The sequence below is a fragment of the Coenobita brevimanus genome, chromosome 63 (genome assembly GCF_032717465.1).
Source record: "Coenobita brevimanus isolate Jiangsu-jjx chromosome 63, ASM3271746v2, whole genome shotgun sequence".
NCBI lineage: Eukaryota > Metazoa > Arthropoda > Malacostraca > Decapoda > Coenobitidae > Coenobita > Coenobita brevimanus.
The window spans coordinates 6632257-6650405 of record NC_137016.1 but is presented as its reverse complement, the minus strand read 5'-3'; the positions used below and the strand labels follow the sequence as shown (position 1 = coordinate 6650405).

The window sequence follows — 18149 nt, the reverse complement described above, 5'->3', positions numbered from 1 at the left end:
ACATATCGAAGGAGACGGTGACAGAGGTGTTGTGGTGTGGTGAAAGGCAGGTATGATGGATGACACTGGCACTATGAGAGAAGGAGCTAAGTTGTGCCTTTCTCTGGTTGCGGTGTGGTGTGGAGTGGTACGGTGTGGTGCACTAAGCAGGGGAGTTGAGGAAATGACTGACGTTGTAAGAGGAAGATGGTTTTGCTGAAGTTCTATTTGTACTCTACTTCCTCAACATCAACTCACAGTTCCTATAAACACCTTCCTTATTTGACAGCTTAAGGCTCCTTGTCCATCCAGTTGTGGAGGAAATCTAATGTGCCTTTATAAAGTTTTCTAGCGAAATAGGCAACAGTTCAACTATTAATCATCACGAACTTACACTGCACAGAAAATACACTCACTGGCCAACTCATGGTTACTTTTCTGTCCTGTTCTGTGTGGAAATTATGCCAATGAGCATCGTGAAATGCTGAAGAGATTAATTCAGTACTTCAACTCAGTATACACATAAAAAAGCTTCAGATGGTTTCATTCTTTTCCATGTAAGTTCAATTCCTATCCTATTTTGTAGAAAGAATTGAGTTCATTCCGTGGAACTTTGTAGGGAAAGAAACAACACTACCTGTCCTCCAGTCTGAACTCACAATTCATACAAATCGTTAGCACTTGACTGATTCAGATTTCGAATGCTACCAGATCTGCAGAAGGAACGAAACGTGCGTTGTTGCTTATATTTGTGGCAACACTAGCTTTCTCTCAGTGTAAAGTCACAATTACTAGAAAGTAAAACTCATTTGCCAAAGAAATTCTGCAGAAGGAAATTAAATCGCGTGACGTAAGTTTGTGAAGTGGGAATGAACACTTCTTGTTCTTAGTATGAACTCACAATTCATAGAAAGCAGCGCTCAACTGCCAAATCAAGATTCAATTTTTGTCTAAGTCTGCAGGAGCAAATTGATTGTCGCTAATGCAAACTAACAAAAAGGGGGGAAATTCTCCAGTCTGAACATGCAGTTTTGAAGGGATAGCTATAATAAAAGACCAGATAAGGTTCGTTTTCTTTCCACCTCTGATAGGAAGACGGAAGACGAAAGGAGGTGAAGCTGGCAGAACCCCCCTTCCCCGATCTTATTTTGCTCAGTTCACAGCCAGGGATCTCATTTAGTTAAACAACAAAAGTCCATTCTGGAAAATACAACACACTATATAATTCACCTCAAACGACAATTATATACAGTTCTTTGAATCCTCCACTCATTTGGCAACTTAAAGCAGTTTCTCCTCACTTGTGCTAGAAATACATCGATTCCTTTACGTGAGTCTGTGACATGACTCAAATCAATAATACTTCACCTTACAAACCAAGGCATCTTAATGTACAATTTCTGCCCTATTCTGAAATTAATGATGCACGCACACACACACACACACACACACACACACACACACACACACACACACACACACACACACACATACATCACAACACAAAGAAATCGTCAAGGCAGTGCAGTACAGTAACTACCGTCAACTTGTTCATTGCACCCAAAAACCATTTATTACATCATTTGTATAATGAGAAGGAAACGAAAATACCATTACTGTATTGGTGCTTAGTCATCTAACCCTTGGCTTTCGATACAGCTTTCAATGCAAATTTGGTGTACTGACAGACAGTTTTTAAAAATACCCGGTATGCACTGCCGCTTTCTTCAGTCTTCAGTGCCTGTCTCTGCCTCTGATTGATGAGCCCGTCAAGAACCATGGCCATTACACTTTTTTTTTTTTTTAATATACTATCTGAAACTTAGTTGGCCCCATTATGATATTAGGGAGGAAGATGAAATCCGACTAAAACAAGACAGACAGGGAAAAATAGTTGTGGCAGAGCAGGATTATGTAACCGTCCTTATGGCTACTTTAGTGATTAGTGTCATTCTGAAACGAAACCCCTTTTCTTTCATACATGCTACGAGACCTACAGTACGATGACACATGAACATACTTCCCTGTGGTGTGGAATGAAAATTAGTAGTGGAGTAACTATGTATTTTGGTTGACGAATTGTTTTTTTCAACTATTATATTCCTTCTTAATGGCATAACGTGGCCCATTACGTCTGGGATGAAGAAAAAGAATATTGTGATGATCTTGGTTCGTGAAGGGATCAACGACTGTGAAACTGCAAGAAAAATTGGATGACCATAGATGGCTACTGTAAGACTGATGAAGGTCGCCAATGTTTATTTTGCAAAACTGTCTGGCAACATGACAAACTATATAAGGCTAAAGCGAATGCCAGGGGTTGGATGAACAAGTACCAGTAGTTAAAATAAGTTACACTGCAATAATTATCCGTCTATCTGCTTATATCAGTATCAATCTATCTATCTATATAATATTCATTCCATGTAATGTATTGCATGTATTCCTTGGTACAATGATCCAGTCAATATTTGCTGTCTGACTTGTTTTTCTAACTTTGTAACGAGAGCATAGACGGCAATGCTTCACCTTAACTGAATACCAAAGAAACACGTGGCACAGAATTTACATACGGGTGCAAGATATACTCTTGTTTTTCATGTAAGCTTCCGACGAAGGGAGAGGCAATGATTCAACTTCTGTGAACATAGCAAACAACAAGGGAACTCATGGCACAGTTATATCAACGCTGTTCTCGCAAGCTTGTGATGTGAGAACCAAAAATATGCCAAATTATGCTACAGCTCAGAACACCAGAGGAACTCAAGGCACTGCTGTTGTTCGCTTCTGCAAACATACACTGTTCATTATGAAAATTTGAGACGAAAGAAAAAGTGCTACGTCATTCAACTTGAGCGCATGGATGCCACTACGCAGGCACAGTGTCAAGCAATTTCTTTAAGAAGTATAAGGCTCTTTTAAGTTGAGAGAGAGAGAGAGAGAGAGAGAGAGATTAATTCATTCAACCTTCTGCGCACGTAACGAACACCAAACAAACTCATGGCATAGTTTATTCACACTGCAGGAAAAATACTAAGCGTTCTCCACGTAAGTTTGTAAGGAAAGAAGATGTACGACTTTATTCAGCTTCTGCGTATGTGCCGAAGACAACAAAGGAACCAGGGGCCTCTATACACGACTCCCAAACCAGACTGACTAATCAACAAAGTGGCTCCTAATCCGGGTTCCGCTCCCTTGGTTATTCACGGCGGCGGTGGCGAGGTTTTGCTGTCCCCTCCGACCCTCTCCTTCCCTGCTGGCACTCTCGGGTCTCTTTCACATGAACCGGTGACAAAAAGCAGAGGGAGTGGGTGTGATGGAGAGAGGGGCTCAGGTCTTGTTTAGGTGTGTCTGGGTGGTGAGTGTGATGAAGTGGAATGCTGTGTGTGTGTGAGAGAGAGAGAGTTACTTGGTACGTATGCATACTGTACTGGATTAAAGTGTACACCCAATTGATCATTTAACTGCCAGGAATTTTCACAGGAGAGCAAGGTTGTCTGTTGCTGATGAGATGAAATACGGAAGTGAGTCTGTATCAGATGAAAGATTAATCAAGATGGCTTTGAACCTTTCAGCTGATGAGACTTCTATATCAAAAACTTCTGTTGCTAATCTAACCCTTTCAGCTCAAACGCGTGTTTTTCATTTTGTTCCAGCTAATCCCAGACTGTTTCACTGAGTTTCTATCTCTCTTACGCTGAAGCAGTTAATGAAGGTTAGATCTAACCTCTCCAGTCGAAATCTCTCCCCAGGAGCTGAATAAAGTTACTTGGGAGTTAACAAGAAGATGAAAAGACGTCATCGAGTGAATGTCTCTGGTGCATCAAAGGGGGAATGAAGGTTATTGAATCAGAGTAACCTGTTCTTTAATTCAAGTTATGCTTCAAGTGCATTCATCACACTGACTTAAAGCTTCTCATGCCACATCCAGCAGGCCTCCATCATGTATCTACTCTATAGCTTAATCAACATTTTATACAGTTTAACACAATTATCAAAGTATATTAGAAAACGAACACACGTGGGCACACACTCACACACATGGGCAAAACCGCGCGCACACACACACACACACACACACACACACACACACACACACACACACACACACACACACACACACACACACACACAGAGCACATTATGTATTAATTCGTTGAATATAATGACCTCTTATATGTTTTACTCTAGCTTTAGGCAGATCATTTATTTTTGCTGTTTTAGAGAAATCTCGTGTACTGGGAGTTAAAAAATGATTAAAACAGTGCTTTATTGTGAGGAAAAATTCATTCTTTATCACACCCTTTTTGGTACACTGCAGAACCGTTCCTTCTCTTCAGAGGGAGAGTGGTAGAACGAATATACTCTTCATTATGTTGGCCAAGTACGAATTTGGAAGGAGTTTCTGAAGCGAGAACTGAGCATTTACAAGTGTTCTTCCTGCAATGTTAATGCGTGTCATAGTCTGTGTATGTCAAGTGCGACAGACTGGAAATTATGTGGGCTGCGATGCGAATGAACATGGGGCTAAGATGCGAATGAATGTGGCTGAGTGGATGAGTAAATTGGGAATGTGTCGTCCTGTCTTGGCTACCTCCCTTGCGATGGGGGAAGCAGCCTAGGTATATACAGTAGATAGATAGACAGCAATATTTTCAACACCTACTCTAAATTTCCACTATGACTGAGTTTAACCCCAGACTCAGTGCACTGCAATTTGAGACGCGAACCCAGTAACCAGTCGCCATAGCTTAAATGTCACTCAAATGCCCGTAAGTTCGAGGGCATTTTGTGCCTAGTGTTCCTCCACATTCCTGCTTCCTAAGGTAAAAAAAAGCCACACACCCCACGAATGAGCAGTAAAGGCCTAATCGTCGCTGTAAGAGGATAAAATTAATGCATGAATACAGTGTTAAAAATATCCTGACACTCTTTCCACCCTCCACTCGGGTATACAAGGCCACAAATTAACAAGAAAGACTGGAGAAATGCTAATCCTTCCAGTAAGAGAAAAAATAAATGTTCACAAATTCAGGTTTTTCTTTTCAGCTTGATTCTCCTTCCTCCGGTGTGAGTATTAAACACAACCATACACGCACGAAACTAGTGAAACGTCTTGTCATCCTCCTATCTTCCAATGCACAGCTGGTCTTAGCAAGAGTTATATGCAAATACGATAGCATATTCCTGCAAAACACTAGTAGAATATCTGGTCATCCCCCTCTTCTTTGGAACCCAGCAGGCCTTACCCTTGCGGAAGTTGCAAGTAAACTTACACGTAAAACCAGTGGAGGGCTTGGCCTTCCTCCCCTTAGCCCAATACACAGCTGATCTTCCCTTAAGCGAGAAGGGCAAATAAACCAGTGAATCCCTAAAAGTCCCCTCCTTCTTCAGAGAACACAGCTGGTCTTTCCCTTGGCGCGAGAGAGCAATAAACTCACAGGAAAGACCAGTGAAATGCCCTGTCACTGCCTACAATTAGTGAAATGCATAGTTATCACCAGTACGGAGTTGTAGGTAAATTTACATGAAAGACCAGTGAAATACTTAGTTGTCTTTCCCGTCTTGCATGGCACCCGGTCTTGATAAGGGCGGTACGTAAATGAAAGACCAGTAGAATGCCTCGCCGTCCCCATCTTCTTCCGACTCACAGCTGGTCTTTTCCCCTTTGTAAGAGTGGGTTGGTAATTCCCGGGGTTCTCAGAGTCACGGATTGAGGCTGCTATTTTTACCCACAACACACACGAGCACACTGGCTGGCGATCCCTGTTGAACTGTAACACTTTTCTTTCGTATGCCTCTTCAGCTTTGTGTGGCTCTTTTTCACTCGATCACCTGCGTCGGTTCTCAGAGTCCTGCCCTGGGATTAACTTTTTGGCTTCCGTGGATCTTTCCGGTATAAATTCAATCGTCTGACTTTCGTTGACATAAAATGCAGCCCAGTTTTTCGTCAGAATGTAAGACGATTTTTATATGAAATTTTTGTTGCTGGCTTTTAATTTTTTTTATATTATTATTATTGTTATTATTATTATCATCATCATCATTATTATTATCATCATTATTATTATTATCGTTATTACCTATATATTTATTTTTTAATCTATATTTGCCGTCGTGGGAGTCTCGGAGCTAAATAAAATTGCCTGACATTAGCCAGAATAGAATATAAACTTTGCAGATCGCAGCCACAGGGTTAATTTTACACACAATTCGCACGAGTATTGAGACTGGGACTTGCCCATGTCCTGTTAGGCTACTTTCTCGTGTGATTTATTGTTAGTTTTGTCCCCACAGATACTCAAAGAAGAAGACTTACGGGTACAAGAAAAAATATGTTTAGTATGTATTTCCTTTGGCCCCTCTTTGCGTGATTATGCTTTCCTATGATTCTATGTCACTCTCCCGCCCATTATACCCTTTTCACTCTAACACTTGGCCTAGACTTTCATCCTTCGTAACTTATTTCACATAGCTCAGCAGCAGAAAGAGACAATGCTACAGCTCTGCATCCTTTCTATGGCACTTGTGATTAGTACCCACTTTCTAACATAAACCTATGTCACGGCTCAGCATTCAAGATGGAGGGATGGCAATTCGCGGCCAAACTAGAGCAAAAATGCACAGTTCACCGAAAAAAAAAATATATATACACTACAAATAGAGGTCCTTCCTAGACTTATGGGAGCATCGGCGGTTACATGACCCGACCAGAATATGACTGTTGGATATCTTGTTTACCTCTGTTCATGATTCCTTGCGTGATCCAGTTGTTTGTATTATAGGTAGAATGGAAGACCTCGTAGGGACTCTTCATTATTAATTCCTATGCATAATACCCTTTGACATTCACTTTAAAATATATTACTAGTTTGGTCATAATTTGTCTCAGTAACATACAAGAGTAGAGTACGGTATGAAAGAGTGCAAGAGAAACAGCATCAGGCCTATCTGTACGTTGTTTTTTATAGTGCTGGTTTTAACTAACGTATTTAACTACTGTAGTCTGCGAACCAATGACTAAGTTAGTAAAGCAGTAAGGTGCAATAATGCAATATATATCGCCTGCTCCTGGTGCTACATGTCTCAAAGCCACTTGGAATGCAGTCCAGTAATGCACAGAAGAGGAATGAAATACTGCGATCCCTGCCAGTCTTCGCTTGATTCGCGTAATTCTGATATCTTTCTCGCGCCCAAAAGTTCACCGAAGAGAAGCCAACAAACAGAAGTCCCCACCATGAAAAGTTACATGATTCGACAAATATAACTTCAGAATCTCATTTGGCTCCTTTTCTCGAACGATTCTTTTTAACTTTCGTTCAAGAATTCACAAAATAAAAATGGATGTAATTCTCCAATCCTCGCCATGCTTCCTGAAAAAATACAGCTTGTTGTGTCTGTCTTGGCTTCTCATTGTCACCGTGAGGAAAAGGATTAGAAACGAAAAACATCTGAGGTCGCTGCCAGGGGTTTGTGTGAATGAATGGACAGTTTTAAGACATACCAGCGCTGACTCTCTATTATCCCCCTGGATCCTTTTCGTCTGTTTCTCTGTACTGTGACTCTTTTCTTCTGCTGCTTATTATTCTTTGCCTGCATGATTCTTTTCTCGAGTGATTTTTGTAGCGCTCTCTGTTTAGTAGATCACCAAAGACGACTAACTCTGTGCACCATAAAGACCTATATCTGCATACATACGAGTGATTTGTGTTTACTGAGAAGAAGAGTTGCATTTTCACAGTATGCACAAGTTAGGGTAAAATTCCTCCGGCTGAACAGTGAAATCGAAACACTTTCTATGTAAATAATCTCGCCCATGATTACTTTCTTATAATACTTCTCTCTTTCAGTTCCTCATCACATACCTTTTCTTCTTATACATTTTTTTCATATGCATGTTTCCCTGTATGATTATTTTTTGTCCCGCCTCTTCTTTCGCACGATTTCTTTGATAAGCCTTTTGTTTCGTGTGCCCCATTTTCTTTACTGATGTCCACTTTCCTCATATATTTTCTCTTGCACTGTACTTTTGCGAGTCCTTGTATTTCGTCAGACTCTTTCAATCTTCTCTGGTATGACATTCTTTCACACACCTCCTCTGGCATGATCTATTCTCTTACAAATCATCTATCGTAGGTCTCTTTTTTTAGCTTTTCTTCTTTCCCGAACAATTCTTGATACAAATATTCACCCCTACGACATACGTCTCTTGCGATTCATTTTGATGTGTCTTTCCTCTTGAACGAATCCTTCCCATACAAACAGCCTCTCCTAGTGCACATTTCCATTTCACAAACTGTATCACAAAATCACAAAATACCTAAGTCCCCGATGAGCAGGGAGGCGAACCAGGCGATAGAGTGAGAGAGTAGAGAGAGATGAGGGAGGAAGGAGAGCCAAACTGAAGGTGCCTAAGACTGAGTAACTGCCCCTCCCCCTTACTTCCTGCCACACCCTCCCCTAACCCCTACCCTGGTCATCCCTCTTGGCACCCACCTCACCTAGCCTCCTCAACCCCTCCCCTTGCCTGAACCTGTTATACCATTCCCTGCCTCCCTACCTCTCGGCTACCTTGCTATGCTTTGCCTGCCTTTCTCTTTTCACAACCTCTCCCTGCTTTATCCCCTTATGCTCTGCTTCCTGCTTCCCTGTTGTACTTTGCCTACCTCCCTCTGCCTTGCACTGTTATATTCTGCCACCCTAAACTTCCTCTGTCTTACCCCTACTTAATTTTTTATACTGTACCACACCCTGCTATACTCTGTCCCCCCCTTCCTCCCTCTTTTCATATTGTCTGTTCCCTCTCGCATTCTTTTCTTTGATCCTAACTTTTTACATCACCTAGATTTATCTTTACTCTTCCCTCTTTATCCATATCTGTCTTCGTTATGTATTATCCCTATCCGTCTCCTTTCTTACATTCCCTCTTTGATCTGATGCTTTTACCCCATAAAGAAATCTCCATATTATCCCTCTAGACATTCCTTCTCCAGGCATATTGTCTCTTAAATAACTGTTTTTATTTTTCTTCTTTGATAATCTATTCTTACTTCACATAAATTTCTCCTTCCTCACTCCCAATACATTTGTTCATCTCCTCCATTCATTAAGTCAGCTATGAATCTCTTATCTTTCTGAATGCTTTCCTTCTTTGATCTTTCATACATTATTACCTTCTGTCATCCACATTTCTCCTTCCTTACATTTCCTCTTGACGACATTATCCCCATCCTTTTGCTACTCCTCCTCTCTCATTTTCAAGTTATCTTTTCCTTTTTAGTTTCTGTTATCTGTCTTTCTTCCGTCTACTAACTCTTCTCTGTTTGATCTTAAATTCCTAGTTTTTCTTTTTACTCTTCGTCCCTTCCACTGTTTGTCTTGTAATTTATAGCTTTCTTTTTACGTCTGTCCTCCTTTCTACTTATCCGACCGTCTCTCCTACCCTATTCTATTTTATTCTCACCGTCTCTTTCCTCACCCGTCTGTTTTCTCTGCATATAAGAACAAAATGAACCTATCTTGTTGTTGGAGAAGACACTGAATTAAGCTTTGCGTCACTCAAACCATTAAGCTTACAGCATCCATTTTCACACGATATACACTCACGCGTCCTCTCTACTTCCCATCAAAACTCCACTTCATCTCTACCATTCCTTTGCTCCCCATGCCCATTCCTTTACCCTCTTTTTCATTCTTTCCTGTATTATAGCATTGTTCCTTGTATTATCATTTTTATCCGTACGCTCACTTTATACATTCTTGTTCCCCATTATTATTATTATTGTTCTTTGATGGCATGTGGGGAGCTCACCATCCACTCACTTGATGTAGTGCTGCTCTCGGGTGACTGCCCTTTCCTCTCTTCTTTCCTTCTTTCCTTTCTTCTTCTTCTTCTGTCTTTTTTTCCTTCATTCTTTCCTCTTTCTTGCGTCTACGGGTGACTCAACATCAAGTGACAAGCCAAATGGTTTCCTGTACACCAGGAAACCATTTACTACGATGGGCGGTAACCATATAACCAAATTATGGTGCCTGGTGGTTTAGTGGGTCATTACGGTGCTCCCATCGGACTGAGACTGTGCAGGTTTATATCCAAGGGGAGGTTGGAATTTATTGCTCACGTAAAGCCACATAGGGACGAGTGAGGTTGGCGACTCTCATCTTAAATGTCAGGACCAACTTGCCTATCCCGGGCTCCAACGCTCCTCATGGGGCAACACAGGATTAGATGATGAATGATGAATTAACAAAGATTTTCTGATATATACCTCCACTCAAACCACGAATCCTACAACTACTGTACTTTCCTTGTCCTAGTTCCCCTGCCCACCAAACCTCCAGCCTATCCCACCCATTTACTTGCTCACCATGTTTCTTTATCTCCCTTTGCTGGTTTCATGGAGCCGCGCAGGTCAGTCAGTCAATGAATAGGCTCTTCTATCTCAGTGTCCCCTCCTCTCTCTCCTTCCCCCACCCCTTTTCTCAGTTCACTCCCTCCCACCCCTCTGCACTCCCACCCCTCTCTCTCTCTCTCTCACCTGGGCCACACCTGCCAGCGTCTTCCCCCATCTCTTGCGACTGCCAGCATCGTCACTCACCATCATCTTCTCTGGGATCAACTTGCGTCACAGATCCACATACCGTCACCACCACAACCACCATCATCATCATTAGAATCAAATCAGTCACGAAAATCATTCATTCATCACCACCACCACCAGCACCGCCATCACTGACACTACATTCATCCATACACCACCACCACCACTACCACCCCCACCATCATCATTATCACTGTGACTACGTTCATCCGTACACTACCACCACCACCACCGTCATCATCATCATCATCACTGCCACTTCATTCATCCGTACATTACCACCACCACCACCATCATCATCACTGCCACTACATTCATCCATACGTCACCACCACCATCATCATCACTACCACCACATTCATCCATACATCACCACCACTATCATCATCACTACAACTGCATTCATCCATACACCACCACCACCATCATCATCATCACTGCCACTTCATTCATCCATACACCACCACCACCACTACATTCATCCATACACACTACCATCACTACCATCATCACTGCCGCTACATTCATCCATACATCACCACCACCATCATCATCACTACCACCACATTCATCAATACATCACCACCACCATCATCATCACTACCATTACATTCATCAGTACAACGTCATCACCACTATTCTTAACATCAGCACTGCCTTCACTATAATTACCATCACCACCATCATCACCAGAACCACTACATTCATGAACACACTATCATCACCATCATCATATTCATCCACACAAAGCCATCACCACCACCATCATCACTAGCATAACACAAGTACGCGTATATTCCTTGACACATCATCAACATCGTCTATCATCCTAGCAAAAATAACATCAATCCCACAATAATCACATGCACATCGTCCCCATCATCACTATCATCATAAGAATAAAATAACTGATACTAACTTTCTCATCTACATCACCATCAACATCAACTATCGTCACTCAAACAAAAACCACTACTACTACGTTCATTTATCCAACATCATCATCATCATCACTAAAATTACACCACTACCACCACCACCACAACCACCCCATTACCACTGAAACCACCCACACCACACCATCACAACCACAGCCAGTACTATCATTACCACCACCACACCCGCCACGACACATGCCCTCCACGCTCGCCACACCACTCCACCACCACCACCACCACAGCCATTTCTTTTAATACCACTAGACTAGAACACTCAATGACTCACTCTGGCAATTACAGCTGCATTAACTAACCTCATTTATTAACCATCACACGAACTGAACAACTCCTACATCAGACTCATTAGACACTACCACAGCTACAACTACAACCACAACCACCACACCATCATTACCACGACCACAGCACCACCTTCAGCACATCACCACCACTACCACACTGTTCTGGTGTCAACATCTTTTTCCATATGAAGTTGTAGTATCACACATTGTACATAATAATTTTTAAAGCTGTTTAATCATAATTAAGTGTGTAATGAAGTGTGAATGAAGAACAACCAAATATCATTTCGCTGTTAGCTGTGGCATAGAAAGAAGGTGGATGGCAGACCATAAGTGCCACCCTGTTTCAATTATAAAATGAAGGTTAGGAGAAGTGAAAAGATATCTGAATAGTGCGTAAGTGTAAAGTCCTGGGGAACCATTTATTATGTTGGTATATGTGAATGTACTTAATGCCATTTAATAGAGGTGTATAATGTGCTAGTAGAGTTGTCATTTATCTCTACTTTTTGCATAAGCCCAGAGTATATGTAATGCTCGGCACCTCACTTTTTAGCTGACCTCAGCACCGCGCCCTAGTCGGCTCGGTGAGTGTACAGCGTCAGAAGCCGTTTTATAGTTATTAAGTGAGGTGGTATGGCTCTTACATATCTCTCGGGTCGCAGTTATATTATTCTGTACCCAATAAAGAGAGATTTAATCTGCTCATTTCTGTCACCTTACGCTACCACTTAATAACAGACCAGCTTCCACCTTCTAGTGGCAGAGGACCTTTGGTGGGAAGTGTCGGGCAGTGACGGCGAGTAGCTGACGTGTACTACAGACAGTGTCGTCGATCTCCAACACGGTGGTCTAGTTATACTATAACAGCAGAACACATAATATTTATTGGTGCTAGCGGTGGCACGATGTTAGTGCTAGCCGTGTACCGATACAACACATCACTCGCATCACCACCACCACTACATTTTTTTCCATTATCACCATTCCATCACCACCACAACCGCTGTTAGTGCTCCACCATCACAAGCTCATCACCACAGCATCATTACCATCTCAACCACAACCACACTTAAAGCCACCACCCTCAGTACATCACCACAACCCAAATCCATCACCACAACCACCCCACCATAACCCCACCGCCATATTACCACTACAGTCACAACAAAACATCCCCACCACATCACCACAACCACACCACCACAATCACCACCACACCAGCACCACAACGACACCACCATAACCACATCACCACATTACCACTACAGTCATACGAGCACATCACTACCACATCACCACAACCACAACACCACCAGCACCACAACCACACCATCACATCACCGGAGCAGCAATACTACCACGAGGGGATGAATATTCTCCTCTCCTCCCTCCTCCTCTCTTCTTCTATTAATGCCTCCAAATTACTGACACGTAAAAAAAATAAATACTTCTTTGCAGTTTCGTTGTGTCTTTTCGAGGGTCCGGCAAATACAACAAATGCTGTTCTAAGTTAACCATCTAACATCTGAATTACACTGCCTGGTGTCTGCTTGAAAAATATTATGTGTAGGTTACCTATTCCAGTGAAGGGTTACATTGTTATCCCTATACCTCAAATCAACATAAATTTGCCTACTTCTCTTCTTTGTCTCCCACTTTCTGCTTATTTACCAAACCTGCCTATCTACTCACCTTCTTACCCCCCCCCTCTCTCTCTCCCTCTCTCCACAGGTGAGACCTTGCACCCTTACAGGTCACGTGGAGATTAAACTCATTAATCGGATGATGTCTTTTGTTTTATGCTCACTGTCTCCACACGATTATGCTAATCTTAGAACAGAGAGGCTAAACAAGTTATGCTAGTCACGCGTTGCAAAAATTATCGCAAAAAATTCGGAGCTTGCCTTCCACTTTCCGACTGAAGTTTTATGGATTCGGAAGTAAGTTATTTTGCCCTTTATCATTTTCCTGCTGGCATCATGATTAACGTGAAAATGATCCCTTTTGCCAAATACAAATGCCCAGGGGAACTCACTGACTCACCTTCAACAAGCTCTTAAGGCTGGTTTATGAGATTAATTAATAAAACTGTGTGATTTTTACATGCGCCGAACGGTTTATAATTTCACCGTCCGGATGCTGTGTCAGGACGTAATGAAACCAGCAAAGAGCTACTCAAGTACAGCAGTATTCATTAGTTCCCTGCACAGTGTAAAAGTAGAGTTGACCCCAGCTGCACAGTTCCCGACGGTATTAACTTTCCACTTTTCTATTGAACTTTATGAAGCACTGAAAGTATCCTGGTTTTGTTGGGCTCTGAAGATAGAAAAAAATAGATGTTTCTTTCACTTGTCATTTTATTTACTGTCATGAACTGAGGCAATATTTCTGGCCGGAAATGTACCTCAGAACGAGTGGTGATAAAATTACAGCATTCAAATGTGGTGGTGCAATTCTTGTGTGCGACAGGTGGCCACGTCAGACTGTTAATATTTCACTTCCAAAACGCATTTTTAGCCAGTTCCATGCGGCGTTATTGTTAGTCGCGTTTTCTTTCTTATAGTCTTGTTTAATTGTGGCAGGCACTTCTACCCTTTAGAATATACCGATTCCGACCACACCTGGACACAATGACCAGCCAATGGCCTAGTTGTGACCACAAGGTTTTGGCTACTAGGCATCTACTCACTGCCTGCAAAAACTATGGTGCAGGAGTGATCAGTAGCTGCGGGTTCTTGCACCACCGTCCTTGCGTAACTGGGCCCCAAACAGAAGCACAAGGCTAGTGTGTCATTACTTCCCGGCTGACACAACGACGAAGGAATAACTCTGTCGTCTGTCTGTCTGTCTCTTCTTATCTACCAATGCCTTGCACCTCCGGTAGTAAGCATTTCTATCTGTGTTTCTGTATCTGGCTTTACTTCTAACAGTTTGTCTGATACATAAAAGAAACACATACAAACACACACACTAAGAGAGGGAGACCACTTTAGGGCTTATTGACTCGGCATCCCTCACAGGATGAGGGACGGTGTCCTTGCCTAAACGTGAACATAGCAAATCCCTCCTCTCTCTCTCTCTCTCTCTCTCTGTTAGTATAAGTAACACCTTCTACATACGAGAAAAAAAAAAACACTTCATTCCCTCAGACAATCCTCTCCTCTCTCTTTGTCCTTCTGTCTCTGTGTCTGCATATGTGTCTCTGTATCTCACTCTTTCTGTCTGTCTGCCTGCCTGTATTTGTCTGTCTGTCTTTCTCTCCAACACCCTTCCTTCCTGTACAGTCCCAGACACAAAAAACATCGCAAAAAAGAAAGTGCCGCAAAAAAAAATCGTAGGGCCACGTAACTCTCATTCAGGGACGAAAGTGAGGGTTGTGGACGTGTAATTTGACCTGGCGTCACCTTTCCCCCCCATCTTTCCCACCTCATCTTCTTTGGGGGAAATTATGTCATCTTTTCAGGAAGAGGCGGTTCAGGTGTGGCAAGGTAGGCAGGGAAATTGATAGGTTGCAACGGTAGGTGTGTGTTTTTTTTTTCTTCATAATTCTCTCTCTCTCTCTCTCAGCACTTACGGCATAATTTTCTCGCTGTAAAAGCAAGCTCGGTGAAAACAACGAGAAAAATAGACAAAAGAATTCCCCAACGAGAAAAACACAGGGAAAACAAAGGATAATTACCGGTCACGTGGGACTATACACGGATTACATGTCACGTATACACACACACACACACACACACACTGAGGGACACGCATATGACCTTAATCTTACTGTGAAATGTGATGACGGGAATGGTGGTGGTGATGATGATGACGATGAATCACACAAAACACACTTCATCTTTCTGTATATTTCTCTGTTATGACTGTCTGTTTCTCAGTGCAGTTATTGTTGCTACAGGAGCTGACTGTGACAATTCCCAGCCTTTCCTTTATCCAATTATAGACGAGAGAGAAAGAGATGGTTAGTTGATGAAGCTAATGAAGGCTTTATCTGAAACCTGCTCTCTCTCTCTCTCTCTCTCTCTCTCTCTCTCTGTCTTGGTGATGTTGCTGATGGCGTCTGTACCTTTGAAGACAAACGTTTACTAAAATATGTAAGTCCTAAGTCAGATGCAAATATCAATAGATCTTTATACCTAGGCTGCTTCACCCCCCAAAAAGGAACAACAAACTCCCAATTTACACATCCACACACAAACATTTACTAGTATCTTAGCCCCAAGGCGAGAAGGGACAGATCCGCACCGCACCACACCGCAGGAGGGTCAACTGCGCAGTGTAATCCAAGGCAGGAACGAGGTGAAGAGGCTGGGGTAGGGGAGGGAGACGAGGTAGGGCAGGGCAGAGGAAATGAAGAGCAAGGGCGAGTAGCGTGAGGGGGGAAGGGAATGCTTGTGTGGGTGGTGATTGGCAGGGAAGTAGGGTGTGGGCGGTTGTTTATGGACGCGCAGCAACAAGATGGGAGAGGAAGGAGGAAACGGAGGAGAAGGAGATGGAAATGGATGATGTGACTAACGTGGAATCAACATGAGAGTTCAGATGAAAGAGAGAGTAAATAAAACTGAGTAAAAGAAAAGAGAAAGTAAATGAAGAACTGGAAGAGGCGTGAATGTACTGTATATTTCCAAACTAGAAAAACAAAAGAGCATAAGTAAGACAATAATATACTTTAGACATTACTTCATGAAGTTAATGATGAATAATGGGGTTGTGAGGACAGCTGATACAGTGAGGAGAGTACAAGAGAAGAACAGGAGCGTGAAATAAGGCATACAACAAGGAACAGGAGAGTGGAATAAGGCATACACCATGGAACAGGAGAGTGAAATAAGGTATACAATAAGGAACAGGAGCGTGAAATAAGGTATACAGCACGGAACAGGAGAGTGAAATAAGGTATACAGCAAGGAACACATGCAAAAGACAGTATCGTTGTTGTTGCTTTCGGTACTGAGGTTACTCTAGACGTGAAACTGCTGGACAAGAGGCTGAAGTTACCCCTTTCCTTTTTTTTTTTTTTATGCGGGGGAAAAAGGAACCAAAGGCTGAGTCCAACTTCCTCCATTCTGGGGATAATGGCGGAGATGCGAGGCGTTTGTAAATGGTGCCATCGCGTGAAGGCACCCCATTCTTAACTCAGAGACGAAAAAGAAGGGGAAAGAAAACGAGAAAAATAAAGAAAAGGTACGGAAACATGAGAGAGAGAGAGAGAGAGAGAGAGAGAGAGAGAGAGAGAGAGAGAGAGAGAGATGGTAATGGTGAGAATGAGGATGAGGGAAAAAGAAATGTGTAATGAGAAAGAAACGGATGAGAGAAAGAAAGGGAGGCAGAGAAGAAAGACGTAGAGAAAGAGGCAGGCAATGACAGAAAGAGAGAAGGAGAAGGAGGAGGAGAGAATATCAAACACACAGACAGAGATGGAGAAAACAAAGCGAATGAAGAGAAACATGGAAAGAAAAAGGAAGAGGAGAAGGCGATGAAAGACTAGCGAAGCCTCCCTCAGATCATCCAGAGAAAACGGGTGTTAATCAGGGTACACTTAACCATTGGTCCACGCCCTGGTAACATTCCCACCCTGCACTTCCACTTCAGGTTTTCGTGTCTCTCGAGATGAAAAGACGCCGTATCGCAGAAATTACGTCTTTATCATCATTATTGGCATCGTAATATGACTTTATTAGGAATGGGGTAGGCAGTATCCAGACAGATATCACGAAAACAGAAAAATTAACTCATGTTTTTTCACCTCAAGCTCTCATATCTCCGCATCAGCAAGAACAAATGCCATTGGTACGTTGGAATTACGTTTATCATCATCAGTATCATTAAAACAACTCTATTTTTTGCCATTACAAACAGAGTGGGAAGGATTATACACGTTGTACAGACATATCTAAGAGTAACTATCTATCTATCTATATAAAGAGGTGGAAAGGTACTTGGAGTAACCTGTTAAAGAGGCCAAACATCTATACATTCATTGCTCAGACTTTCAGAATTACCTATGACGCTGTAACATGCAGAAATTATAATGAAAGGGAACCAATAACGACTTAAGTGAGTTCAATGTACCAAACTCTCAGAAAGCCGAAATTTGATCAGGAAAAAAGAAAAAGAATAACAATACTAAAAAAAAAAAAAAAAAAAAGGTGACACTAAAACAATGCTGAATATATTGAAGGAAAAGTAAAGCGTGACACTAACACAAAACCGATGCATAAGACATAGGATTGGCATGTGACAAAAAAATATGGTCGAGGAGTTACGATGAAGAACTTCGAATGACAACACTGCCAATAAAAACAGAAACTACCATACAATCA

The 18149-nt window shown here is 42.1% G+C and overlaps 1 protein-coding gene across 4 annotated transcripts in view; it reads right to left on the bottom strand.

The window, feature by feature from the left end:
* LOC145404465 (ras-related and estrogen-regulated growth inhibitor-like protein) overlaps positions 1-18149 on the bottom strand; it is a 392258-nt gene that overhangs the window by 97234 nt on the left and 276875 nt on the right. Inside the window, exons 1-2 of one of the 4 annotated variants that reach the window (XM_080275990.1) lie at positions 8300-8360; positions 1-427 (exon numbers count right to left, since the gene is read on the bottom strand). The exon at positions 1-427 is cut by the window's left edge and continues 80 nt beyond it. The exons of 1 other annotated variant lie outside the window; for it this stretch is intronic. The gene's annotated coding sequence lies outside the window, so the exon portion shown is untranslated. Of the gene's footprint in view, positions 433-8299; positions 8361-18149 lie in introns of those variants that run through there. 2 more of the 4 variants (XM_080275993.1, XM_080275992.1) reach the window with 2 other exon arrangements.